The following is a 27,815-nucleotide window of genomic DNA, read 5'->3' as shown; positions in this document are numbered from 1 at the left end:
TTTGGGGGTAACCATAGTCAGATATCCACCTTCCTACACAACCCCCCCCCAAACGAAGGGAGATAAGGCTGACCTTGACCAGGTAAGCCTATATTGCCCAAGTGGCCATATAAGGAGGAACCAGCACTGGCATGGTTACCCCCTGTCTCATGGTCCACTAAGCAATCCCTCACCCTAAGGGTATCAGAGGGTCTCCACCATAGGGAATCTCTACCTGTGGTGTGTCTTGGCAAAGTAAAAGGCTGGTGTTGAGATGGAGTACTGAAGTGAGTGTCCTCAAAGTGAGGCCTCAGCTTCCTCCAATCATCCTCCACCATGGATGCCTTTCTTTCTTTAACTGAGTTGCACTGTGCTCTCAGGGTCAGCCTCTGGCTACCTAAAGCTGGAGGCTGGGTCCCTTTTGTGGGCTTACTGGAGGGACAGGTCAGGTTTGGGGCCCTAAGGTCCCATGTTTGCCTGTGCCCAACAGAATCCCCCTGGGGGAGGTCCCTAACTACCTGTAAAGGAGATCCCTCAGGAATGTTTTTACCCATCACCTGACTAGGGCTACTAGCCAGGCAATCCTCATTCTTTTGATGGGGGGGTTCTTGTGGACAGGGGCCCTCTGGGGGTCCACTGGCCTCCCTGACCTCTGCAGCCCTGGGCTGACTGAGGCAGGGTAGAGAGAGGCAGGCTACCTGCACCAGACTGGATCCCACCTTGGAAGGGGCCACTGACATCAGAGGCTCTGCCAGGCCAGGCCTGGCTACCTCTGGGGCAGTTCCTTCACAAGGGGTGAGGTCAGATCCCTGAGGAGGCTGACCTTTTCCTAATGTCTGGGGAGAGGGAGACTTTTCTTCCTCCCCACTACTCTCAGTTTGTGTGGAGTGATCCATTGTTTCAGGCTTCACTACACCTATGTCAGTCTGAGTATAGGCTGAGACCATTACAGCCTTGCCAACCTTTTCAGGGGGGCACTCAGTTTGTGTTTGAGCTGTGACTGTCACAGCTCTGCCAGTCCCTACAGGGAAGTCTGTCTGTGCCTGGGCTGTGGCTACCACTGCCCTTCCAACCTTTTCAGGGAGGAAATCTATTTGGACAGGGGTTGTGAATGGCACAACCCCCCTACCCTTTTGTGAAAGGCCTACCATTTTAGAATGGGTGTCTTGTTCAACTCCAGCCCAAGCTGAGAGTTCTAAGTCATTCCCCAGTAAGCAGTCTACAGGCAAGGTTGGGGACACTGCTACCCTTTTAGGGCCAGTGACCCCTCCCCAGCTGAGACATACCTCTGCCATGGGATGACTGTTCTGTTTGCCATCAATGTTAGTCACCTGGTAGGAGAAACCGGGCAAAAGCTGCTCAGAGGGAACTAGCCAATGGGCCACCATTGTGATGCTAGCCCCAGTGTCTCTGTAGGCCTCAGCTTTTGTACCATTGATGTAGGGCTCCTGTCTGTACCTACCCAAAGTGTTGGGACAGGCAGTGAAGTTGGCAAACCCCATGCCACCATCACAGACAAGAGTGGTTGCTGTAGGGGAATTGGCTAAGCCAGGGTCCCCCTGTGTTCCCCAAGTAAACCCACCCAGATTTCTGGGGGCACTCCCACCACCTGGGGGATTACTGCTGACAGTAATAGGTGGTGTGACAGGAGTAATTGGAGGAACAGTTTTGTTTTTAGCCCTTGGGCAACCGCTGTCAGTTTTCCAATGCCCAGGAGTTTTACACTCATGGCAGTAGGGCTTTTTAGCTGTGGTAGAGGAGGGAGCTTGGGACCCACCACCCTGTGTGGAGTTTTGGGGCCCTGAGGAAGGTTTCTCTTTTTCTTTATCCCCACCCTTCTCTTGAGGCTTGGTGGTATCTTTCTTTTGGTCACCACCCTGGTTTTTAGGCCTGATCCTGGTCCTGACCCATTTATCTGCCCTCTTTCCCAATTCTTGGGGAGAGGTCAAATCTGAGTCTACCAGGTGTTGATGGAGAAGCTGGTTTTGACAATTACTTAAAATCTGCTCTCTCATCATCAAATTGTACAATCCTGTATAATCAGACACCTTACTTCCCAGCAACCAACCCTCCAAAGCCTTAGTGGCACATTCCACATATTCAGACCAGTCCTGAGTCTGTGTCTTCTGGGTGTCTCTGAACATTAACCTGTACTGTTCAGTGGTTAAGCCTAACCCATCAACTAGGACACTCTTCAGGACTCTGTAATTTCTGACATCCTCTTCTCTAACAGTGAGGAGTCTATCTCTGCCTCTCCCCTCAAAGGAGAGCCATAAGATTGCTGCCCACTGGTCTTCAGGAACCTGCTGCACTTTGCAGGCTCTCTCAAGAGCAGTCATCCATTTGTGGATGTCATCCCCACTTTTGTAGGGGGGCACAATCTTGGACAGGTTCCTATTGTCAAAGACCCTATCTTTGTCCCTAGGGACATTGCTGCCACCAGTGGGTATAGACCCACTCTCTCTAGGCTGCCTAGCCTTGTTCAGTTTTTCTTCCATCAGGGCTACTTCTAGCTCCTGCTTCCTGATCCTCAGCTGGGCTTCCTGCATTCTGGCCTCATGTTCCCTCCTCTGAGGGGTGGTCAGTCTCCTTCTGGAGTGACCTTGAGAGCCTCTAGAGCCATGGGAAGCATTGGAGTCACCTGAGCGATTCCTTTGCCTTCCAAGCCCTGTGTTAAGTCCACTGGGGAGATCCAATGGGGTGAACCCACTGTCAGTCCCCAACAGCCTTAGTTTAGCTGGGCCAAGTATAACACTTGGCACTGGGCTAGTTCTCCCTTCATCCCCACTCACATCTGTATCCCCATCACTTTCTTCCTCTGTGGTAGGCATCCCATCTAAGGGGTGACTATTGGAAGGGGGTACCTCTGTGGCATCTTCAGAAGGGGGGCCTCCTGTTCCTGACCCTAAGGGGGCTAACTGGGAAGCTTTCCTGAGTTCTCTCTGATTCTCATCATTCTGTAAGAGTTCTCTGAGCTCAGCAGAGTTTGGGTTCTTGGGCTGTTTAAGGCCTCTAAGAGTTGCCAAATGCCTGAGCTCATTCTGATTAAGGGTAGCAAAGCTGGATGGTGCCCTCTGGGGGTCACTCTCAACAGAGATGGGTACAGTGGACCCCTCTGCCCCGGCCATTGCTCTTAAGTGTGGGTGGATGTGTTGCAATCTACCTACACTTGTGTTTACCTACTAAACCTATCTAGTAGTTGTAGTCAGGGTGTGCTACTCCCTTTGCTCTACAACAACTAAGTTCAGTAGAACTTATGTATATCTAATCTTGTTTTATATGTACCTACAGGTACCTATGTGATCTTTCAATTGGTAACCAAGAGATTACAATGGTAAAACACAGCAAGCTCAAATCCAACCGCTGCTCACCAATGTGAGAAGTTGGCCTGGTATATGCTGTTCACTAGTTCTAGTGACCACCTTGTACCATGCCAAGCAACCCTTATGGTGTGGTTGTAAGTCAACCTTTTCGGACCAGCTGCCCTAGTGGTAGCGTAGGCTAAGCAGTCTTTGAGGCTAAACTCGTGATGCGTGTTAAGCCAGCTGTTTTACCAAATATAACCCCCTTTTATACCAATGAAAGGACACCACACAGATATATATTCAAAATATATATGTATTTATTTCTCAAAGTAACCCCTAGTCTCTTTATGAGCACAGGAGCACAAATCGTCAAACAAGATTATCACAGAATACACAGAAGTTGCACTTTATATGGATAGGCCCTGGTGGCCACTCGAACCATATACTAAAATAGTGGTATAAGTACCACGAACAGAAAAGGGAAAAGGCCTAGGGCCTCTAGAATCGCTGGGCCTACAAGGAGCTAACGTCAGTTAGTGACCAGGAGGTCCACGGGTGGCGTGTGCAGAGCAAATAGTCACACGCGTGCTCCCATAGGTTTCAATGGGTGCGTAAAAAGTACAAAGTTACTGCAAAAGGAATCTTCCGGATGACCTAGGAACTTAAGATTTGGAACACAGGCACTAGAGATGTATTACTACACATGGGCACCGGAGTACCAGCTTTACCTCACCCACAGGAAGCGGGTGCATAGGCCTCAAAGTGCGTCGGGTTTCTTCTATCTGTTCCGTTGAGCCTGGGACAAAGATGCTGCAGGCGGTCGGTCGGGAAGAGATGCAGTGGATCCAAGAGTGGATCGGAGATGTTGAAGACCTGTAAGCAGAGGGGACAGTGTTCACAGTCACTAGCCAGTGACCAGCGTGGCACCAGATGGGTACCAGGCGATGTCGGGTGCAAACAGGTGATGAGGGGTAGCTTGTCTCCGCAGCCACGTGGTCCCTGAAGGTCGACGACGTCCAGGAGTCGGCTCACGAGCTGTCCCACGCAGGCTCTCGCTGTCGGCGGTGTCGGCGACTTGATCGAAGCAAACAAGCCTTGGCAAAAGCAATTGTAGGAGGATTCGGAAATCAGCTGTTGGTTCTGACCAGCAAGGTCAGAGGGATTGCTCCTTTGGAGGGGAGCAAGGGCCAGTCTGGAGCAACCAGACCAGCGGTGTTTGTCGTAGATTTCGTCGCCAAGATGGCCACTAGCCAGCGGGCCAGCAACCGGTTAGGCGCGTCGAGTGGCAAAATGCAGAAGGGCCCCACGCAGATCGTGGAGATGCTGGAGGGCTCACCTTTGGTGCAGATGCTGCTCGAGGGTTGGGCTTCTCAGGACCCAAAGCACAACTTGGAGGGAGCCTCGGTTGTTGCACTGGTCAGCTTGTCGTAGTCGTTCCAAGATGGCTGGCTCCACGTGTCTCGGTGCCTCCACGGGTCTCCTCTTTTCAGGGACTGTGGATCGGGCGGTGAGAGGTCTGGAGGTCCAGGTCTTGTCAGTCTCTGGGCTCGGGCTCCGGCGGGAGGCGGCGGCAAAGCAGACGTTGATTCGCTGGATGGTGCTTGCGTTAGCAAGGTGGTCACTCCCTGACCACAGGGGAGATTTTCTTCAGTCTTCTGTGCAGCAGAATGTCGAAGTTCCCGTCTTCTTCTTAGTTTCAAGTTGATTCCAGGATGTCTGAAGTCTTAGGACACAGCTCCTACCTTTATTCGGATTCTAGGGGCCGGACTACCTGCTAGGTCCCTCCCTATGGGTGGGACCAGGAAGGGGGGTGGTTACACCCCCAATCCTTTGTCCAGCTCGCCCCAGGCCCGGGACTGGTGTGCCCCAGGACCGGTTTGAACTGGCATATGCACCGAGGCTCCTTGTGAGCCACAGGCATGTCTGGTTTCTTTCAAGCCCTACCTGACCAATACACAAAATCCTGTCTGGGGTGGTGCACGCACCTCCCCTGGCAGGAAACCCTTTGTCCACACCTCCCAAGCTGGAAGGACTCCCAGCAGCAGGAGGGCAGACTTGTGTCTGTGGTGGCAGCATCCATTTTGTGGAGCTGAGGCTATGTCTGATTTTACCCGGGTTTCAGGTACTGTACATGTCGTGTCCCTCTAGAAGGGTGGAATGCTAACCCCGTCGCCAGAATTGGCGAGGGGTTAGTATTCCAATTCGTATGACACCTTACTCGACATGTTTTGATAAAGCCAAACCAAAGATAGCATTTAACCGCGAGGTTCATAATGCACTTAAGAGTATATGGTATGACGATATCTGGAAACAGCAGAAGGAAGTTGTTCCGACCACTGCAGACAGGCTCAGCTCATGCCAGAGCACCATCTCACATGGAACCAAGCACTCTGCCTTCAGGATTGTTAAGGCCTGCCATAGGAGTGACTTATAGGTTACCAGGTGTCCCATTTAAGGTTAGGTATAGGTATACTACACCTAAGTAAGAGGTGATTACACCAACTTACCCCAGCTGAGTGATCAGCCAGTTGTGTCAAATTGTTAGGCCAAGCCTGGGGTGGCATAATACATGCTGCAGCCCTTGGCAGGCCTTGGGTACACCAATGCCCTGGGTACCTAGTGTACACTGGTACAGGGGCGGACAGGGTGATCCAACCAATTGGGTATGTACCTAGGGTACATGGAGTCCATTTTACAGAGAGAGCAGATAGCCTGAGAGCCTGAATGGCAGGATCTCAGGCCAACTAAGTCGAAAAACCAGCTAGACACTAGGCAAAAATTTGGGGGTAACCATAGTCAGATATCCACCTTCCTACAATTGCTTTGTATACCTTATAGTTTTTCATTTTCAGTTTTTATTTTTACATTCCATATATTTTTCACAAATAGAAAAAGGCTAATTATGCAGATTTATACAAAAAAAGTACATAATACCGATTCACATATACAATTAAAGAAAAACAACAACCCCTGGACTGACTAAAATAAATACATCCATATCACAACCATTCAAACACATACACACTCTCACAAACTTCATACAACCAGCATCTGAGTAAGTGGGAGTTTACAGCCCCGAAGATTCGAAGTTCCCAGCCCAGAAGTTTATGCGGAAAGCGTGCAGCACCAGTGGCAAGGAGCGGTGCCGACCCCCGGAGTCTCGGAGGAAGGACGGGAGCAGTGGGAGTAGCCTGGGCACACAAGGGGCAGCGCCAATCCCCCTGAGTCTCCCTGAGCCTCGGAGGAAGGACAGGAGTGGCGGGAGCAGCCCGGGCACGTAAGGAGTAAGGAGCGGTACTAATCCCATGGTGAGTCCTTCTGTAACTGGAAGGCCGAAAATACATTATCCTGGATTTACTGTAACAGGCCGCGACCCTCCCTGTGCACTTCTGCCCCCTTCCACAGGATCTGCTGATCTCAGCTCTCTGTTCCTTTCACCTGGTATGCAGCCATCCCATCCCCCGTAATTAAGTGTAGAAGGCAGCTGAGTCACGGAGCAATCGGGGAGAACGCCGTCACGCCGCCACACGAAAGGAAACGCCAGATTACTCCAACAGTCGCCATAAAGTTATTTGTGGGAAGTATAACAAGTGGGAGCAAGTAATTATCCAGGTCGACTTGCCATTTGCCATTTTCTTCTCTTTTTTCTTCAAAGCCACTGAGGGAGCCAAGGCATTGACTAAATTGCCCTCGCAGAAGCGGCTTAGTTGTCCTCCATTTGAGTTTGAACGGAATGCAACTTGTAGTGCGGCTCATGGTGTGGCTTGTGGTGCGGCCTGGGGGTTGTGGAGTAAATTGAGCGCCAGACGCGCCACATTGACTCGTACTGCCGTGAGGTGAACGGAGGTGAACGGCTAAACTTACCTGAATCTTTCCCCTGCATCGTTTCCTGCTGGGAAGACCGGTGGCACGGGCATTAGCTGCACCGCTGCACCGCCATACCACTGTGAGGGGAACGGCCAGGCGGAAACTATATCCCCCAGAAGCCCCCTGTGTGGTATCGGCAATTAGCACCATCGGAGGGCGCTTAGGACCCTCATAGCCGCAGCTACTATATAAGGTACTGAATTGTATGGGGGGCTGGAGCATATTGTCTATTATCTACTAGTACCCGTTGGCCATACATACAATGAGCAAACGCAAGGCTACAGGCCCGTCAGTGGGAGGGGGGGTTGCTGGGACTTTGGATGCTTTCCTGACAAGAGCAGAGTCACTACTGACCCACCAGATTCAGATGACCGAGAAAAGACTCTCACTTGACACCCTCTCAGCACATAAAAGGTCCTCAATGGGAGGCATAGCTGCAGCTAAATCCCCCATGGGCACCCTGGAGACTGTGGAGACTTTGGAGAACCCACGTATCGCCACCTTGTACCATGGCACTAATGGAAGTGTGGCACCTTTATTAGTAGGATTAAGTTTGGCCACGACTGCACAAATTCATAATGCCAGCTCTGCCCAGAAGCCCCCTGGGGACTATAACTCGGATTATCCTTCTCTATTGAGTGATGAAAGAATAGACCTGTCTACAGTGGATACTGAACCTATGTATGTTGGCAACAAGGCTATTACCCGATCAAAAAGAATCAGCAGGGATGTTGTGACAAGCCTATCGAAACCTCTGATAGTAAGCTCTGATGAGCCACCCGCAAAGCGCACGAGGGGGGGGTTACACAAAAACAGAAGACTAAACCTAAACCTAGATCTAAACATCAGGGCAATAGGTCATCGGATAAACTGATACCAAAGCCTAATACTGGACTGGCCGGAGACCGCGTAAATAGTCCAGTAGTGGAGGCCAGGGTTGAGCCTGAGTTATGGACATGGTTGGAGACTTTGATGGCTACATTTTTGAGACCCCTCTTAAGCAAATTAGAGGCAATAGAAACAAGGCTGTCCCATTTTCAGAACTCTGACAATGTATTAACCACTGTGGGGGCTTGCAGATGTTTTCGTGTTGCTGGGGGGGGGGCAGAAATTATTAATGCGAAAGTCTCACCTCTTATCAATGAAACGGCGCAGAGGGCAAAGGGGGCCAATGATAAGGGTTTAGCGGATCGTGGGGGGTAGATAGTAACCAACTAGAGTGCCCTGATATAATGAGACCAAACCCAATTCCCGCCAATAGGGGACCAAGGGAGCCTAGGCCAGTGAATTTAGGCAATCCCCCAAGACAGTTAGTGGATACATCTGCACAAGGAAGGGGAGATAATGTGATGCAACAAGAAAAAGTGATGGTGTCTCACCTGGTGCAGAGTACCCCTGGTTTACCTGTTTTAGATCTTCCCCCTGCTTCAAGCCCGCTTACAGTTGTTTTAACAGGCGTCCCAGCTTATACTAAGCAAAGGAAGGAACGTACGACACAATTGATTAATAAGGTGGCGCACTGGATGTGCAGAAATGTGGGGTTCAACATCAAAGACCACAGACATATTTTAATGGCAAGGAGAGTATCATGGGTCGGCAGTACAAGAAAAGTTTTCTCAGGGGACTGTGTGATTGTGACACTTAGGTTCCCCGAACTCGTGCGTAAGACTCTTGCCCAGAGCAGAAGGCCTTATCTATACAACGCGGACTCAAGCATTAAAATACTCCCGCTGGGTTATTTTTATAGACAATCGGCTAATCCGAATGTGCCCTATGGATATGTGGGCCAACAGGATGGTGAGCCTGGGCAGGTCAATATGGTGCCGACAAGTAACATCTTTTCACCGCTTAGAGGTCTGGATGATATTGACTGACTAATTGGGGCGGAGGAACCAGGTAGTGCTTTCACCAATGGGGTGCTTAGCATAGATCATAGAAGGGGGCGTGGGGAGCCTGAAGTTCAAGACAATTGCAATACCAAGGTGGCAAACGATCCTGAGATTATGGGTACAAGTAAGCCAACGGATAGGCCGCATAATTCTCAGGTGACTGTTAACCGAGAGAGGTTAAATGAGAAAGATATAAAAATAGTCTCTTGGAATATAGCAGGCCTGTCCTCTAAAATTAAGGACCAACAATGGCTGCTCTATATTCGGGAGTTTCAGATAATTTGCCTCCAAGAAACCTGCGAATCAATTAATAACAACCTCTATCTAGAAGGATATAAAACCTTCTTTTGCCCAGCACAAAAAGCCTCTTCAGGTAGGGCTAGGGGAGGGCTGGTTATCTACGTAGATCTTACACTGCAGGGAAGTGGGCTGGACCTAGCATGGGGATCAGAAGTTGCGCAGGGTTTAAAAAATTGTAATAACTGCTATAGGTTATTTTTTATTAATTTTTATAATGCTAGCCAAAATGGACAGGGCTCCGTAAGCCTGCATGAACTAAACACAAGAATTAACCAAACACAGGCGCAAGGGCAGTTGTCTCTCCGGCTGGTCTTAGCAGGTGACTTTAACTGTCACCTGTGTCCAAATCTGGGAGCCTCATCTGGGGATTGGACAACATGTATGTTACAGGACGGCCCACACCTGGAACATACAAAGGAGGTACTCGGGGAATCCCGGTTCTGCTCTATGCAGATGACGCGGTACTCTTAGCTCGTACCCCTAAAGGTTTGCAGGTTTTAATTGATGGGTTTGTGTCATTTATGGAGAATTTGGACTTATCGCCTAACCTGGCAAAGTCATATGTAATGGAGGTGGGGAAAAAAACAAGCAAACCCTATAAGTATACAATTGGATCGCATCAGCTAGGAAAGGTACAGTCCTTTTCATATCTGGGGATTTTATTTGATCATCAATTAAATTTGAAATATCTAATTGAGGATAAGTGTCGGGTAATGACCAGCTGTACTGGATCCATAATGAGCTTTGCGCACAGATTAGGTCGCTGGTCCCCTGAACAGATACTAAGATTATATAGTGCTATGTGTTGCGCTAAAGCTCTGTATGAGAGTGAGGTGTGGGGCTTTACCCAGGCTACAGAGATGCAAATTGAAGAAAACATATATTTTAGGCGTCTGTTAAAAGTACCTCAAAGCACGCCAGCCCACATCGTGCATGAAGAACTGGGTGCCCGATACATCAGCGACAGTATGGCAGTCAAACCTTTAGTCTGTTGGATAAAGATCTGGGCAAACGAGGAGGCGGCTTTTAGTAGGCAGGTTATAGAAGATTGCCTTTCCCTGGACCACGGGCTAAAAATTCCCTGGCTTAAATATGTGAAGGAGACTCTGGAAAAAATTGGTTCTGCAGATCTATTTGCCAACCCTTCTAAAGTGAGTATGAAAGATAAGGCTTTGGTTAAGGACCAGTTTTTTAAACATGCATTAACGCTTCGAGAAAACACAGAGCTGGCCAAGCAGTCGGTCAGGGAACACCTAGTAGTTAGGTCTGTCAGAGGCATTGAACCATACCTGTCTTGCATAAACAGTGCACACGACAGATTTTTAATGACTCGTTTCAGGTTGAATCTCTTACATCATGTGTTGGCGGAACCGACAGGGTTCACAACTTCCATAGAAATGAAGGGGCCCTGTGGCTGCGATCATAGATCTCCTCAGGACACCCTTCATTTCATTTTATTATGCCCTTTTTTCTCTTACTCTAGGAGATTCTTCCTGAAGGGAATTCTAAAGAAAGCCAGATTTAAACAGGCACGGGGGCACTGTTATTTTTAAAACTGGCCCCAGATACTCTTACACTGTTTTGTATTGTAAACTTTTTAAGGGCTGCATTTAGACTAAGGAACACAAGGGGTAATGGTAACCTGTAGCTTCTCTGTTATAATTACCTATTGTTTTATGAATGATCTTCATAATTAGAGATGAATTGGTTGGATATGTGACAAGGGTTTTTTTTTAACGTTCATATGGAAATTGTATCACATGGTTTGGAAAAAGAGGGTATTTATTAATTTTTAACTTGTACCTGTAACCGGCGTTGATAAATTTGGTTGCTTTTATGGTATTTTTATATATCGAATAAAGTTCTATGAATGAATGAATGAATGAGTAAGTGGGAGATTATGTATGACAAATAAACCTTCACGACCAGATAGAATCTTATATACAAAGCACAAGGTGATTTGGTATTATGTACTTTTTTGTATAAATCTGCATAAATAGCCTTTTTCTATTTGTGAAAAAATATATGGAAATACATGGAATGTAAAAATAAAAATGAAAATGAAAAATTATAAGGTATACAAAGCAATGAAAGAATAAAAGTAATGAAAATTGAAATGTTAAGTGTCACTGTTGTGTTTATATGTATTAGGTAGCCCAAGTGAGATTAAGTCTTTTGATATAAGGAATAGATAGGCTACGAGGGAGCATATATTTTGTATGTTTTTTGGTTTTCTCCCCTCTTCTTCCTAGCCTGAAATTATAACCTTTAGAGGGGGTCCCCTATATTGCAGCAGATCCTCAGTTCTACCACTCCATCAGGGCAAGACAGTACCAATTGTCTGAGCTACTGCAGATTTGGGGAGGAGATTTTCATTGATCTTGAATCCGGACCTGGATTGTTCTAGGGGGCCCCCCTACACTACACATAAATACACAACAACATATCTGCGCAGAGTTGTTATAGGATGATGGCTCCCTTTGGTACTGGCTATAATATTATATATGGAGATGACTGCTTGGCACTCTGTACCATGTATCATGATATAGCTGGCCCCGCTATCCCCAGTCATAGTCTATTGTCTAAATGTGTTTGTTGTATATCTCTGCTTATACCGGATGATGTGACTGTAACACTAGGTTGTACTGTATGCTCATAATATTGGTTTAATAAAAAACAAAGCAAAATTAAAAAAATGTAGAACTCTTTGATTCTTGAATCAATCACTTGGTGGCAGTTTTAAGATCAGTTGCATCTACTCCTGTATCTGTGATGGCGAGGCAGGGTTTCTAATGGGATGTGCTGTAGCTGGTTCATTCCGTTGACCACAGGTACGGTGCAAACGGGGATGGTGGCGGATTACTCTGCATTGTCATTGGAACATTTTTCCACCCTGTTCCAATCAATCAATCAAATCAATCTTTATTCAGTCGAAATCAACCATAAAAGATAAAATCACATTAACTACTATAAAAAAAGACTGAATAAAATCACGTTTAAAACAATATACAGTAAAACTTATCTGTAAAATATCAATCGGTTCTCGACTGTCTTGACCACCAAGCTGCCTGAAGTGAGGAGGTTACTGCAGAAAGGTTATACTCATTTGGCAAAAGCTGCAGGCGCATAAGCGCCACATGGGCTTGCATGAAATTCAGGCCTTTTAGGAGGGGCTGCAGATACTGCTTCCTCTGCCGACTAAAATATTTGCACAAAAGCACAAAATGCAGGGTATCCTGTGGAGACTGATGGTCGCAGCCACAGGGCCCTCTCATATTTGATTGAGACCAGCCAGATGAGGTAGCCTAAAGGTGGTGGAGCTGGTTAAACCAGACCTGGGCCACCAAAAACCTGTCCCATTAACTAGTAAGGGTAGAAAGGTAACTCTCCTTACCTTGCACAGTTGTAAGTAATAGATGCACCCTCACTGCAGGCTTTGCAAGCTCAACACTTTCACAATGAGAAAGGGTGTGCTTAAAGAACAGACTCTTTATTTGTCTAAGGCCACAAGAACTCAGAGAGTCATGGTTGTGGAAGAAATCTGCTTTACCTAAACTGGCGAAAGATGCTTGTTCCAATCAGTATGAAGGTCTGTAAAAAATGGGCTGGCTGATCTGCAGCGATTCTGAGCTATGCAGGGAGGAATAGGACTTTCCTCTACCCCAACACTCGCAGTTTTTTTGTACAGTCATAAAAGACTCTAGTTAATGTTGTACTGCCAGACTGTAATTGGGAAAAATCATTAAGTTGGCAGTTTCTAAAGAGTAGTAATGTTTTGCCCTGACACCTTAAAAGATCGTGTTATGAGCTCAGTCCGGGTTGGACCAGCCTATAGGGCAATCAGGCAGTGTCTGATGGGCTGGTCTGACAGGTCAGTGTGTGGGCTAGGTGTTGGCTGTTTGTGGGCCTGTCTCATTGTCTGCTGGGCAGGTTTTACTGTTTATTTTCCATGATATTAAAACAAACATTGCCTGCGGCAAGCTCAAATCCATACAGCCTTCCATATCTTGCAAAATGCTTATGCAGTGTGTCTGACGTTCACAACTGCTCCCATTGTGCAAAAATGGGCCACTTTTTAGATGTTTAATGCATTAATGGGGGCTACTTTTATTTTAGTGTCATGGAACCCTGTGAGCATCACTGTGGGCATGGAAGGCTTAATGTTAGCATCTGTGGCGCCTTTCTGTGTGACTTTGATTAAACACATGTGAGCCTGAGAAAAGTGTAGGTGCAGATTCAAGTGGAAAGGAGAGCACTGGAATCAATGTCAATGTGAGGAATTGATAGATCAGATAGCTGCAGCAGGTCCCAGTTGTGCGGTGCTATAACACAGTTCTCAGTCAGCCTTTTGACCAGAAGCGGAATAACATCATGTCAAATCCTCTGAAGCCTGGAGCCTGGAACATAGAATTGATGGTTTCAAAGGGCAGTTCTATGAAACAGAGAGGGTTACATGCTATCAGCCCTCTATACTTCCTTGTACCTTGCATGGGCAGTGCTTCATGCAAACAGAGCAGGCATGAGCGATCAAATTAAGTCCTCACCCATCTGCAATAGAGAGCAACGAGCACAAGATGAAATCTACTGAACGTACAGCCCGGGTTGTGTTAACATGATGGAAAGAGGAATTAATTAGGGTAGAGGCATCAATGCCCACAAGGCTCCAGCAGTATTTTCCTATAAAAGAAGTTGCATCTGAGCTGTAGCCCTTGGGAGTGCAAGGTGAATGCAAGGGGCAGTATTTTGTGAGGCCTCCTCATGTGACAGGTGTTGCTGGATTCAACCTACTGCCCAACAGTGTTGCAATTAGGGAGAGGACCAGAGTAGCTGTGGTTTGAGCACCCATGAACCTAGGGAAATCAGGCCACTCTGGATTAGCAACATTGGCTCAACGTCAGCAGCAGGAGCTGCTCACCTCTCCTGGGGGCAGTCCCTGGGGGTTGGTGTCATGTATCGGGCTGTGCTGCTTCCGGAGCGCTTTGGCCCAGCGCATTCCACGTCTGGGGCCAGGCCGTCCCCTCCCATCCCTAACCATGCAGTGGATCCCAGCTCTGTTCCCTGTCTACCAGCGATTCCAGATCCTCCTCAGATGTCACTGGGACAACCCCCCCACCCCACCCACTGCTCGGACCATGTCAGTAAAGAGCTGATTGGTATCCTAATTTGTGGGATAGAGCAGGATACAGGCAGTACAGCGCACAGTGAGGCTAACACACATTCGACATCTTAGAGACCTGCTCACACCCTCACACACAATGAGGGTGAATGACGTATGTGTGTCAAACTGACTGAGATTCTCCTTATCACATATAGCTGCCTTCTTAAAAATTGGGATGAATTACGCGCACTGCACAATCTCCAAGGAATCCTTTGCTGACTGGGCAACTATTTAGTGGCAACTGTGGTGATCAACTAGTTCAAAATCGAATTTTTATTTAGGTATATGTTCTTGTTGCACTGATTTGTCAGTGGAAAATTACTTTTGCATGAACTGGTCAGTGTAAATGTTACTCCAAAATTGACCAGGCACCAGTTCAGAATTGCTCAATCAGTGATGTAGTAGTGGTGACCCGGACGATCTTAGTAATCTCAGACCGATTTCCTTACTCTCCGCCCCAGGCAAGATGCTGGAGAAACTGGTGCAACCTCAACTGACCTCCTTCATCGAGCTCAGAGGGTCACTGCATGATACACAATCAGGCTTCAGGGCCGGTTTCAGTACAGAAACCGCGCTCCTCGAGGTCGCAGAGTCAGTTAGATGGGCTCTGGACTCAGGAGCCTCGGCAATGCTGGTGCTCTTGGATCTATCTGCGGCGTTTGATACCGTGGACCACTCTATACTGATCCAGAGATTACACGCCGCGGGATTTGAGGGTAAAGTTCTGTCCTGGCTGACATCCTATCTGAGGGGCCGCACTCAGAGGGTCGCCCTTAAGCCATATGAGTCCGATCCGAAACAGCTCTGGTGTGGTGTCCCGCAGGGTTCGGCCTTGAGCCCCCTACTCTTCAATTTATACCTTGCGCCGCTCTTCTCTTTGATCGCCAACTGGGGTGTTAAAGCGATTTCCTACGCGGACGACACCCAGTTGTTTTTCTCTTTCAAGGAGCAGACGGAGGAGGCTTTTAAGAATTTTAAAGGCTGCTTACGGGATATTGCGGCTTGGATGAACTCAAACAAATTAAAGCTGAACGCGGGTAAGACCGAAGTATTGTTCTTCGGTCAGGGCTGTGTCCCTGATGCAGAGTTGTGGTGGCCGGTAGAAATGGGTCCACCTCCCTCCCCCGCCAAATGCATCCGGAACCTAGGGGTGAGATGGGAGACAGATCTCTCCTTCTTAGCTCAAATACAGCAAGTCTCAGCTACTTGCTTCAGTAAATTAAAAAATTTACGGAAAATACTGCTGTATTTACCAGAAGACTGCCGGAAAACTGTAGTCCATGCAACAGTTACCTCAAGGCTGGACTATGCTAATGGACTGTACCTTGGTCTGCCAAAATATGCGATTCATCGACTCCAGATGGTTCAGAACGCGGCTGCGAGACTGGTCTGTCGTTTGCCTTCTCGAGACCATGTCTCTCCGCATCTTCTGAAACTCCACTGGCTTCCAGTAGAGAAGAGAATCGTTTTTAAGGCCATGACCCTGGTTTACAGGGCTTTAAGCGGTAAATGCCCGAGCTATCTGAAAGAAAGATTGCGCCCCTATAAACAGACCCGTGCGTTGCGCTCAAACTCCCAAAACCTGCTACAATCCCTCCACTTTAGGAAATCTCGCCTGGGTGGGAGAACCTTCACGGTTAGTGCAGCCACACTATGGAACTCCTTGCCAGGCTACCTTCGTCAGGCTAGCACAGAACCTGGCTTCCGGAAGGCCCTGAAGACCTGGTTGTTCAAATCAGATTAACACTCTTGAGGTGGCTCTCTTCCTTCTTCGTTTGCTGCAGTGCCTGAGGTTTAGCGCCGGGACACACCTGTCGGGTGTAGCTGTCGCGCTCTATAAGCTGCTGTATTATTATTATTATTATTACATGTAAACTGGACTCAGGAATGTTAACAATGAATAAATCCATTGAATATAGTTTGATAAAGTTTGTTTGGTAAATTGCGGCAATAAATTGAGAAAACCTATAAGGTATGCCTATGTTTGCACCTTTTCTGGACTTTGCTGCAGAATTTATCATTTTTTCGGCCATCGGTCTGAAAAATACGTTTGTGGCTGCTTACGTTTTATGGCATAGATTTTCAAAGCATTTTGATATGGCCCTGCCTAATCTCGATAAAGGCCAGCAATAGCGAGCTGAAAAATTCCTATCGCCATTTCAACCCGGCTGATCTCTTCAGCCTTGTAATCCCTTCCTTTACGTGTTTTTTAGCACATACTGAGAGTTGTCATTAGTGCAGAAAGCAATATAGCAATGGTCTGTTCTACATGGAAGATGTAGAGAAAATAATCAACACACCTAGAAGTTTACAAAAACTTTCTAGAGCCACCGACATGTACCATCTTTTTTTCGGTATTTTTCTTGTGAGCGTTGTCACCTTTGAGAACAAGTGGAACTGAGGCTTAAATAAATGTAAGAAAAAAAATTGCAGCAGTATGTGTAAAAATACCTTGTTGACAGAACATCCAATAAAAAGTTAAATATAACACTTTAAATTCACTCAGTGCCATTTAGGCTTACTGGCAACAATTTCTAATCCAAGCAATTTCCCCAAAAGGTTTCAGAATGCGACATTTTCAAGTGCAATTATTAAACCGCGAGCTTTCAAAGGACCCCGGATCTTAGCTTTCACGTGCCCGGGCAGGCGGGAATCCGAAGCGCCACCTCGGAGGCGGCAAATGGAGGTGAATAACAATGAGCCCCGCTACTGAAGTATAAAGAGTCCTCATATCTGGCAACCATACGCTGCAGCAGGAGGACAGCATCTTTGATACAGTGCTATCTGCAGGATATTCCTAATACAGACATCAGACGAGGCGTATTCACCAGGCCCTCTGAATTCTGAGTGCTGGTGCATTTCATGTTCGAATTAGCTGTGATGAAATCATCCCCTGGTTCCCGATGATGCTGTTTTAATCTGCTTTTGAAAGTGAATCTTTCAGACCCAGATAAGGATTTAATTAAAGTGTTATCTCCACTGTCCTTTTATATTATTTTACAATGCACAGACCGTATTGTTAAAGCGACTCTTATTATGTTGGTGTAGGTCCCTTGAGAAGCTCATAAAGGGCGCCTGAAGGTATTTGAAATTAATATAATACAAGTCTATTACTTAGGATTCTGCAATTAATTTTTGCAGCATGACAATTATGGTTTGTCTGTGTGTTTTATTCTCCGGAGGGCAACCAAGAAGGAAAAATATATCTATTGAAAAGATAGAGATTGCTGTATGTTTTCATTATCACCTAGTGCAGCCACGCCTGCTTACTATTGTTCATTTATATGCCCGCGGTGCTCTCACCCTACCCGGTGGCATTCATTCTGTTTCACTATTGAGTCTTTCTGTTAAAATGAGTGAATTGCCTCATTCACGCTTTTGTGGCATGTATGGCACTGTAGGAGTGTTATATTGAGCAATTTAAATAAACTTAACTCATATCCCCAATATGCACAATTTTAACAGCATTATACCACAGACTCAACATCGTCTCCTATGCCAATGACACCCAGCTGATCTTCTCCCTCACCAACGAACCCACAGTCGCCAAGAACAACTTCCACGGCAGGATGAAGGCTCTCACAACCTGGACGAAGGACAGCTGCCTCAAGCTCAACTCAGAGAAGATCAAAGCCCTAATCCTGGGCTCTACCCCCTCCGCCTGGGATGACATCTGGTAGCTCACAGATCTTGGATCCCCCCACACCCGCTAACCACGCATGAAACCTCAGCATTTTCCTGGACTCCTCGCTCACCATGAACCGCCAAATCAATGCCGTCTCATCATCCTGATTCCACACGCTATGCCTGCTCCAAAAGATCTTGAAGTGGATCATCACAGAGTCCAGAAAGACGGTCACCCACACACTCATCAGCAGCAGACTCGAATACGGCAACGCAGTCTATGCGAGCATCAACTACAAACTCCTAAAGAAACTGCAGAAGATTCAGAACGGCTCCTCCAGGCTCATCCTCAATATCCCCTGAGAGACCGCCACTGGCTTCCAGTTAACAAAATAATCACCTTCCAGATCCCCACACACGCCTACAAAGCCCTACATGGCGCAAGACCTGCCTACCTCAAACACCGCCTCACATTCCACATACCCACCAGAGACATCTGCTCTTCCCAACTGGCCCTGGCCACCATCCCACGTATTCGCAAGACCTCAGCTGGAGGAAAATCCTTCTACCTCGCAGCAAAGACCTGGCCTATCCACCTCAGGAAATTACCTTCACTGCCTCAATTCAGGCAGGACCTAAAGACCTGTCTCTTTGACTGAACCACAGTGCCTTCGACGGATCAGCAGTCCCTCCTACCGCCGCCAGCACCTTGAGACCCTTACGAGTGAGTAGTTGTGCTTTACAAGTCGCTTGATTGATAAGAGCACCAGGAAATCCAAGATTACACAAAAAATACAGGTACAACATAAAAAATCCCAAAAACTAGAAAGCATTTGCACTCTTATGGTGTGCTGATATTAAAAGACAAGCATTTGCAATGCAATCGGTCTCGCCTTTGGGGCCTTATAGGTAATTAGTCATGCAGCACATTGTCTGAAGCTGGGGACCAGTAGTGGCTCCACCGGGATGTGGGGAAGGGAAACAGTGCTCTAAAATGGGCATGCTGTTGTTGTAAAAAATGCCAAATAAAGATAGGACAAAACCAGGCTCAATTTTCTAGGCTATTATAAAATGCAAGGCTGGAACAATGACAAAGGGAGATGGGTTCATTGTTTGTGTCTGCAGGGGAAAATCACCTGTGAAACCACAGGAGGTCGACCAGTCCGGCCCGATATCTTAAAAACAAATGGAATGTGTTTGCTCGAAAGGTAGAATTAAAAGTACAATAACCTGAATGTGTAGTTTGCTTTACAGTGATAAACTTGAATAGAAAAATGGGAACTCAATGGGTCATAGAGGGATGTAATAGCTGAACCAAGTCGGGAATGAAGGCACTTAGAAGCCACTAGGTAGCCTAACGAAGCGCTTTGATAAGAGGGAAGCGAGGAGTTTGCAGCAGGATGGGGAATGATGTTTTGCATTTATAGTAAACCAAATCGAGTTGCATCTGCAGGGCCTGGTACATCGGTCACAATGTGGTGTTGTCTGCAGTAATTAATGACCACATTAATGTGATTGCCTTAACCCATGTCATTATTTAAAGCAGACCCCCTCGCAGTCTCCATGATCTGTAGTCACCCACGGCAACTTATAACACACCATATAACAGATCAGACCACACCACAATACATACAGAACACACTACCTGAATTCTTCAACACAAAAAATCACAGCACTCTGCATAGCATCGCTTCAGCCTTACAAAAACCTGCCAAGCCATAAGAAATTGAAAAGTACCAGCCACAGTATGACATCCAGATTACATGACACACAGCTAAAAAACCCTTTCATCCCTCACAACAGTCAGCATGAAAAGGGAGAAGGTGGGTCCGAATAATATTTTTGTAAAACGCATGCAGAATACATGTGCATTTGTTAGTTGTTTTAAATAACTGTAACATTTTTTATAATTTAAACAACGTATTTTATTTAGCTGCCGCGTTTGTTAGAAAGAAAACATGACATACCACTTAGTTGTAATGACAGCAATAGGTATGAACCAAACTTATGCAAGTCGTTTAACCCTTTTTTTTCACTAATCAAAACGTAAATACATTATTGACAGCCTTTTTGTCACTTTTGTATGAGCTACAGTTCGCCTTTTTCCGAATTGCAGTTCAAATACACACATTACAAAAATCGAACGGCAAATCCCAAAAAATGTCACTGGTTGGAGACGAGATGGACGCTGGCCTGGGAGGGTCCAAACTGACAATAACAAAGCTGAGAGGCAATGCGGGGGGTGACCCAGTTTAAAACATTTACAATGTGCACCATTGGCAGGGAGGAAGAGAGTACAGGAGGCATGGAGCACTTAGTTCGCATCTTAACTCCTACAAAACGGTGTGGCTGGAGTATCAGCATAAGAAAATAATTGTTGGTTACCTGCCTGATCCTGGCTCAAAGCACAACATACACTCAAACCCCAATTTACACTAATGAAGACAAACAATACCGCAACTCCGCTGCGAGATCGCCATGCTGTGCTTATACTGGTGGAATCATGTGGCAATAGAAATGGGACTAACCCAAGTGAAAAGTGAAATCTGCATATCGCCATTTTAGACTGTTAAAAACATCGTAGACGCAACAAAAGATAAAAAAGGGTGCACGTGTAAAATACATACCATAATGAAGCAGAGTAACTAAAAGAAAAACGCAGCTGCTCTGCTTCGTAGCAGTATGTATTTTAAACCTGCACACTGTTGTTAAAAATAGCGCTGTATATAAATATATTCACTAATGATGTACGTTTTACCGGAATGAGATGGGCTTTTCATGGGTGCCGATGCGGATGGTGTTGTCCTGCGGAGGGGCGATTGGAATCTGCCGGCAATTTAAACTTAAATAATGCGCGACGTCATGGCTCTGAAAAAATAAGCATTTGAAGGCACGAACGGGGAGGGGGGCGGCGGGTGAGCGGCGATGTCATGGCTATATAAATATATTTACAAATGATGTTCGTTTTACTGGAATTAGCTGGGCTTTTTATTTTTTTGGCTGCTGTGGGTGCCGATGCGGATTCGCATGGTGTCGTCCTGTGGGGGGGGAGAGGGGGCGATTGGGGTCTGCCAGCAGTGCGGCTGCATGGCCACGCCCCTCTCTCTTCACTCAATGCTGGAGCTGTCAGTGCGAGTGCAGTTATGTCGCAAGACCTTGCCCTAATGGGCGCGTAGACCTGCTGATAGCATTATGCGGGACTTGAGCAGGGCATATGCATACCCACAATCCTCTGCACTGTGACAGGTATTTATCTTCCATTCACAAACAATATTTCTCACTATTTTAGGTGTAAGGCAGCAAAGTACTTGAACTGGGCAGTCACACTTTGCCTGTTAACAATTTGATCAATGTCGCTCTAACAGTCTTAGGTAACGTATAACGTGAGATGGTTCCGTTAATCAATTATAGATAAGCATCATTTGTTAGTCTTTGGTCTTGTCATTGAATTGACACTTAGTGTGGCAGTGACAATGCATCAACGCGCCTCTCCTTTCAAGAACTGGGCATGCGCTCACACATGCTTCCAGACGGATTAGGTCGTGTGTCAGAAAGAAGTGTGCCGGTAAAGGGGCCAGTAGCCTTGGAAGGATAAAAATGACGACTTAATCGTCATGAGGCGGGACTAACAAGCCTTAAACCAATAGGAAGACTGTAGTTACTGACCTAAGCCAATATAAAAGATGGGCGGAGCTTCCACAGAAACTTCCTCACTAGAGGGTATACTGCATGTCTCGGAGAGACAGCGCAAGCGCTGTCTAGGCGAGACCTAAAAAATGTGTTTCCTGATTTTAACTGAGTAAGAATACAATGTCATGGGGCGTGGCTTGGCGCCCGAGGGATATGGCGGCAAACGAGTGAGGCTCCACGACTCACCGTGAAGATGTCGATTTGCGAGACATCTCCCCCTGTGCCAAAGGTATGAGCGGACATCGGAAGCTGCCGGGAACGCTCTGCAGCGCTCAATAAACTTTTTTGAGGGAAACTACAGTTTTAATGCCGCAGTGGGTGTCCCGTTTTAATTACGGCCGGCATTTTGAATTACTCGCGCGATCGCGCATTTCTCCACAAGGAACCTGCAACCAAATCCTTCATGCCTGCGCTGTATCATCACACCCTCAATAACTTTGAACAGTCAAATGTATGCTTTTTTTGCAGCAGGTATGGCGCTGGGTGCTGGGTTTCACTGAGTTAACCCATTCTTAGCACTCCCATTGTAGAATTATTGGCAGCCATTTTAGAAACATGATGCACCCTCACATTTTTCCTCAGTTCACTGCACAATGCTACTGCGCGGCATAACATTTGCCTGCTCCATCCTCTGCTCATCACGGATGTGGAATTTTTCACCTGCTATTTTCAACGCTTCCAAGCTGGGATTCACTGATCGTTTGCTGCATCTTACTGCTCGATTTTCGCCGAAATATCAATGAGGAAAGTTTTATGGTGGCCATTTTAGGCTCATCATTAGATTATCATCGTGTACTTTTTTGTCCCCCTACACCAAGATCCTAAAGGGGGTACTCCGCATGTTCTATAACTAACTTTCCTAAATAAAAGAGAGACTTTTGTGTTTTTCACTTTGCAGGTCTACTTATATACAATTCCATTGTGTCTCTTCCTTATAACATCTCCTTTTTTGTGTGGCCCTCACTGCTCAACGTCATATTCTCACGTAATTCTCGCCAAGAAAGAGTGCGTGGTGTGAGATTTATGGGCAGAACAAAGGCGCCATACCATTCATCTTCCAAACCAAAGCACATTTTTGTGAAAAACTCAAGGATTTTTTCAGAATTCTCCAAATTAGAAGACTCTTTAACATCATCTTCACAAAACTTAGATGCAATAACGGAGCCCTCTCAAGTTGCTTTGGGGAAATCCAATACCAAGCGATTGAAAAAAGACCCTCCTTCGCCTCCTAAATCAACGTCACCAGTGTCCATGGAGTTATTATTGGAGGAAATTAGAGCTCTTCGTCCCTTTATGGAAGAGACTAATACGAAATTGCAAGTTTTGACAGACAATTGGTCTCAACTTGAAACAAGGGTCTCTTCAGTTGAGCAAAGTGTTACTTCTTTTAAAGAACATCTTGTAAAGGTCTCCCATCTTCAATCTCAAGTTTTGGTGCCCCAAAAACAGGTTGAGGACTTGGAAAATCGCAATAGGAGAAATAATCTACGCATTTACAGTTTGGAGGAAGGACTTGAGGGATCCGACTCCCATACTTTCTTTAAATCATTTCTTCCAAAACTCCTCTACATGCCAGAGGGTACAGTACTAAACATTCAACGAGTGCACCGGCTAGGTCGTGTACCTTCTCATGCCTCACCTTCACAAAGACCAAGAGGAGTCATCTTGTATTTCTTAGAATATACAGATTTGTTGAAGGTATTGGAGGCGGTTAAATCTTCTCCAAAGATTATTTGGTCAGGCTCCTCTTTGTTTTTTGCTCAAGACTATGCCTCAGCTATTGCCAATCGTCGTAAAGCCTTTCTAAATATGAGAGCTGATCTTCGCTCATTAGGAGCCAGATATGGTCTTTTTCACCCTTGTTTATTCAAGGTTACCTATAATAACAGAACACCTACATATGAAGACCCGCTGCGCCTGCAAAGTTTCATAAACTCGTGCAAACCATCTGCCATGGAGTCTTCTGGTCCTTCCTCATCGGTTAATGTTTCAAGATTGACGATGCTTTCTTTCTTTCTAAATTGTTGTTTGCATTTTTGTTCTCCTCACTACTATCTTTAATAGCTTTTAAAACTGAGTTTTTTAAGTTTGTACAACTCTTATCGTGCATTATCCGCAGTTTGATTTTGTACAACTGTTTATTGTTCCTTTAGGTTACTATTACTGTTGTTGTCTGTTCTAGTTCTTCTTTATCCTAATTTTTTATCATTCTCTTCACTTCCACAGGTTCCCTATCCTTGTTTCGTGATGTCTTCCTGGTCCCCTCACTCAGCTGACCTTGGATGTGCCGTCTATTCCATGTGGTTCCACCCCTCCTCCTTGTCTAATTGTTTTCTCCTTATGTAGGTATGTCATTCTACATTTCTACTCTACTTCCTTCTCTGATTTTCTTTCTTCTCTTTCTTCTAACTATTCTTTCTTTTCTCTCTATGGGTGTCGTTGGTGTCTCTTTATTCTGCTATATTTTTCATCCTTTTATTTTCTACTCTCTGTTTGAATTTCCTATTGATACTGTCAGCCTCCAGCATCTATTGTTAACCATCTTTGCCTCTTTCTATTTACTTTCATGTCTCCTTTTTTCATTCCACAACCTTTACTATGTTTCCTCTAACTTTATTGAGTTCTCTTATCAAACGCCTTCTCGCCCTTTACTATTTTTGATACTTTCTTTTTTCTTCTTTCCAGTCATGGTTATTATTGGTAAGGTATTTTTTACCCTAGGCATTTCTCCTATTTGTTTAGTTATTGTGCACTCTTATTGGTTATTCTTATCAATTTTTGTTCTCTCTAATCCGCTATGCCATTAAGAATAGTATCGTAGAATGTTAGAGGGCTAAACTCCCCCATTAAAAGACAAAGGGTTCTATCCCATCTGGCCAAGTTAAATGCAGATATAGTGTTCTTGCAAAAGACTCATCTCATAGACACTGAGTCCTTAAAAATAAAAAAAGGTTGGGTTGGAGATGTATTTTATTCAAATGGTGACGGCAAACGCAATGGAGTTATGATATTGTCGTAAATCTCTTCCCTTTAAATTAATTTCACAAGAATCTGATGCAGACGGCTGCTGGCTTAATGTTAAGCTGCTGCTGAAGGATGTTCCAATCTCTTTTTTTAATGTTTACGCCCCTACTGCCGGGGACTCTTCTTTTTGGCTCTCAGTAGCTAAGAAGATAATTTTACACATGGACGATAATTTCATATTGGCAGGAGATTGCAACCAGATTTTCTATCCTTTCACAGATCGAAACTCTAAAGTCTCATTTATTCCCAATAAAGCACACAAATCGTTTATCCATACGATTACACAGCATAAACTTCTTGATGCTTGGTGATTATGCAATCCGACCACACGAGAATACACCTTTTACTCCCCGAGGCATCATTCTCAATCAAGACTTGACTATTTTTTGTATCGCATAACATTTCGCAAGCGCTTATGTGCGCAGAAATAGGACCTATTTTATTATCTGACCACGCTCCTATTTCAATGGATTTAGACTTTCTACCTAAAATTACTGCTCCTAGAAGATGGTGATTTAACAACTCTCTTCTTCTTGATCCAGAGTTTTCTTCCTCATTTAATACCTTTTTTGTTGATTATTTCCTTATAAATCAAACTGAATACCTACCATTTTCAACTATTTGGGATGCTTTCAAAGCCTCCGCAAGGGATTTTATCATAACTAATGTGGCAAAGAAACGTAGTATTGCTCGCAACCGTACCCGTTCATTACTTCAAGACATTAAGAGATTGGAGCATTCTTTTTATACATCTAATTCAAAAGTTGTTCTTAATGCCCTTATATAAGCAAAGTTACAGTTTAGCAAGAAATCAACGGATAATGCCTCGTTATATCTATTGAAATCCAGCGCTAAATTTTATGGGGGTAGAAGTAAAGCAGGAAAACTTTTGGCCAACTATTTAAAAACTAAGCATAACAAATTGAATATCGATTCTATTTACGATGATAGTTCAGTTTTAAAATTCAAAGATGTGGAAATTTTAAATGAATTTGCTTTATTTTACAAAAAATTGTATTCCTCCGAAACACATCCCATAGACCCTGTGCTATCACACTTTTTCTCAACCATACAAAAACCACAATGGCTCTCTGCTGATCTATCATTTCTGGAAACTGAGGTAACACAACAAGAACTCTTCGATGCACTCAAACACCTCAAAAAAGATAAGGCTCCTGGACGAGACGGCTTTACTGTTGAATTCTTTCTACATTTTTTCAATTTATTAATGCCTAAACATCTTCTAATTGATTCCTTTTACTCTTTAAACAAATCTGGTGGCTCTTTTTCCGATGCTCATATTTGTTTAATACCTAAAGAGGGAAAGGACCCAACGTATTGTAAGAACTTTAGACCCATTTCGCTGGTTAATATAGACTTCAAGATTCTCTCCAAAGCACTAGCTCTACGCTTAGACCCTTACCTCCCAAAGGTTATAGGCAATGAACAATCTGGCTTTGTGAAGGGACGAGTCATACAAGATAACACCAGACTTTTTAAAAACCATTTTATCTAAAGCCTCACATTGTAATCATTCCCTTGCAGCTATAGCCCTAGATGCTGAAAAAGCATTTGATAGAGTGGAATGGCAATACCTATTTTATACCCTCAAATGGTTTGGTTTTGGTCCAAACTTCATTTCCCTAATCTCACTGTTATACTCTAACCCTCGCGCTACTGTGTGTGCTAATGGTCTAATATCACCATTCTTTGACCTTGGCAGAGGGGTGCGTCAGAGAGGTCCCCTATCCCCCTTTCTTTTCAACTTGGCCCTTAAACCTTTTCTCTCGAAAATTCGTCAAAACGCACAAATAAAAGGTGTTCAGACTCCCACTACCAATGTTAAACTTGCAGCATATGCTGACGATATTTTACTCTTCATTTCAAACCCCAACGAATCGATTCCCGCCTTCTTAAAGGACGTTCTATCCTTTTCACTAACTTCTGGATACAAACTAAATAGCGATAAATGTGAAATTTTACCCTTGACTAAATTTACCTTTAAGGCTGATTTTGCTTCAACTAACTTTACCTGGAAGCCATCTTATATCAAATATTTGGGTTTAAATTTTACGCCAACAATTAAAGACACAGTAACTTTATGTATGAACAATTGTATTAAGAAAATTACAGAGCTCACAACTTAATAGCATCCCCTTTATTTATCTTGGTGTGGCCGCTTAAATCTGTCAACTCAATACTGTCTTCTTTTTTATGGAATATCAAGAAATCACAAATGTCTATTTCTAAGCTAATAAGCCCCAAAGCCGAAGGAGGAGTCAATTTTCCCAATTTCTCTGTTTATCATAAAGCTTTCCTATCGCGACAAGCCTCCTACTGGTTGCTTGATTCTGTGGATGATTGTCCATTATGGACATCTGTTGAACTTTTGTTTCTCTCTCCTTTTTCATTTCAAGAATGCCTTTCCTTCTCCATTAAACCCGAAACGTTAACTACTTCTCTGTTTAAACTTACTTGCGAATTATTAAGCCCCGTATATCCCTTATCTCATGACACTCCTGACTCTTTTTTAAACTCAACCATTTGGCACAATACCACCCTATTGATACGTAACAAGCCCATTTACTGGAGAGCATGGAGACAACGTGGCTTAATATGGGTTCACCAATTATTCTTAGATAAAGAATTTCTTTCTTTTTCCTCGCTTAAACAGTTATACTCCTTACCCAACTCGTTTAGCTCTAAATATTACATTCTTCATAAACTTGTTCTTTACATCTACACGCAGTTATTGAATAAGGCCTCTAAAGATCATACCACTCACTTGCATAAAGACCTATCCACTCTTTTACGCACTCAACCCAAAGCATCCACCCTATATGCCTTTTTCCAGTCTCCTGACATACTGAGACCGAAATCAAGCGCTGAAGCGGCAGGGAAGAGGTACTTTAATATTGTGTGGCCCTTAAACTTATGGACTAAGATTTGGACTAAGATACGCAAATCCTCAAGAGCAGC

The 27,815-nt window shown here is 45.1% G+C and overlaps 1 long non-coding RNA gene across 1 annotated transcript in view; it reads left to right on the top strand.

Annotated features, from left to right (window-relative positions):
* Positions 1-27,815, top strand: part of LOC146862395 (uncharacterized) — a 343,926-nt gene that overhangs the window by 266,364 nt on the left and 49,747 nt on the right. The window contains exon 2 of the long non-coding RNA XR_014978122.1: positions 24,039-24,158. This is a non-coding gene — a long non-coding RNA (uncharacterized LOC146862395). The remainder of the gene's footprint in view (positions 1-24,038; positions 24,159-27,815) is intronic.

This window comes from Triturus cristatus, chromosome 2_2 (assembly GCF_964204655.1).
Source record: "Triturus cristatus chromosome 2_2, aTriCri1.1, whole genome shotgun sequence".
NCBI classification, from domain to species: Eukaryota; Metazoa; Chordata; class Amphibia; order Caudata; family Salamandridae; genus Triturus; species Triturus cristatus.
Note: the sequence above shows the minus strand (reverse complement) of the source record. Positions and strands in the feature narration are given on the sequence as shown.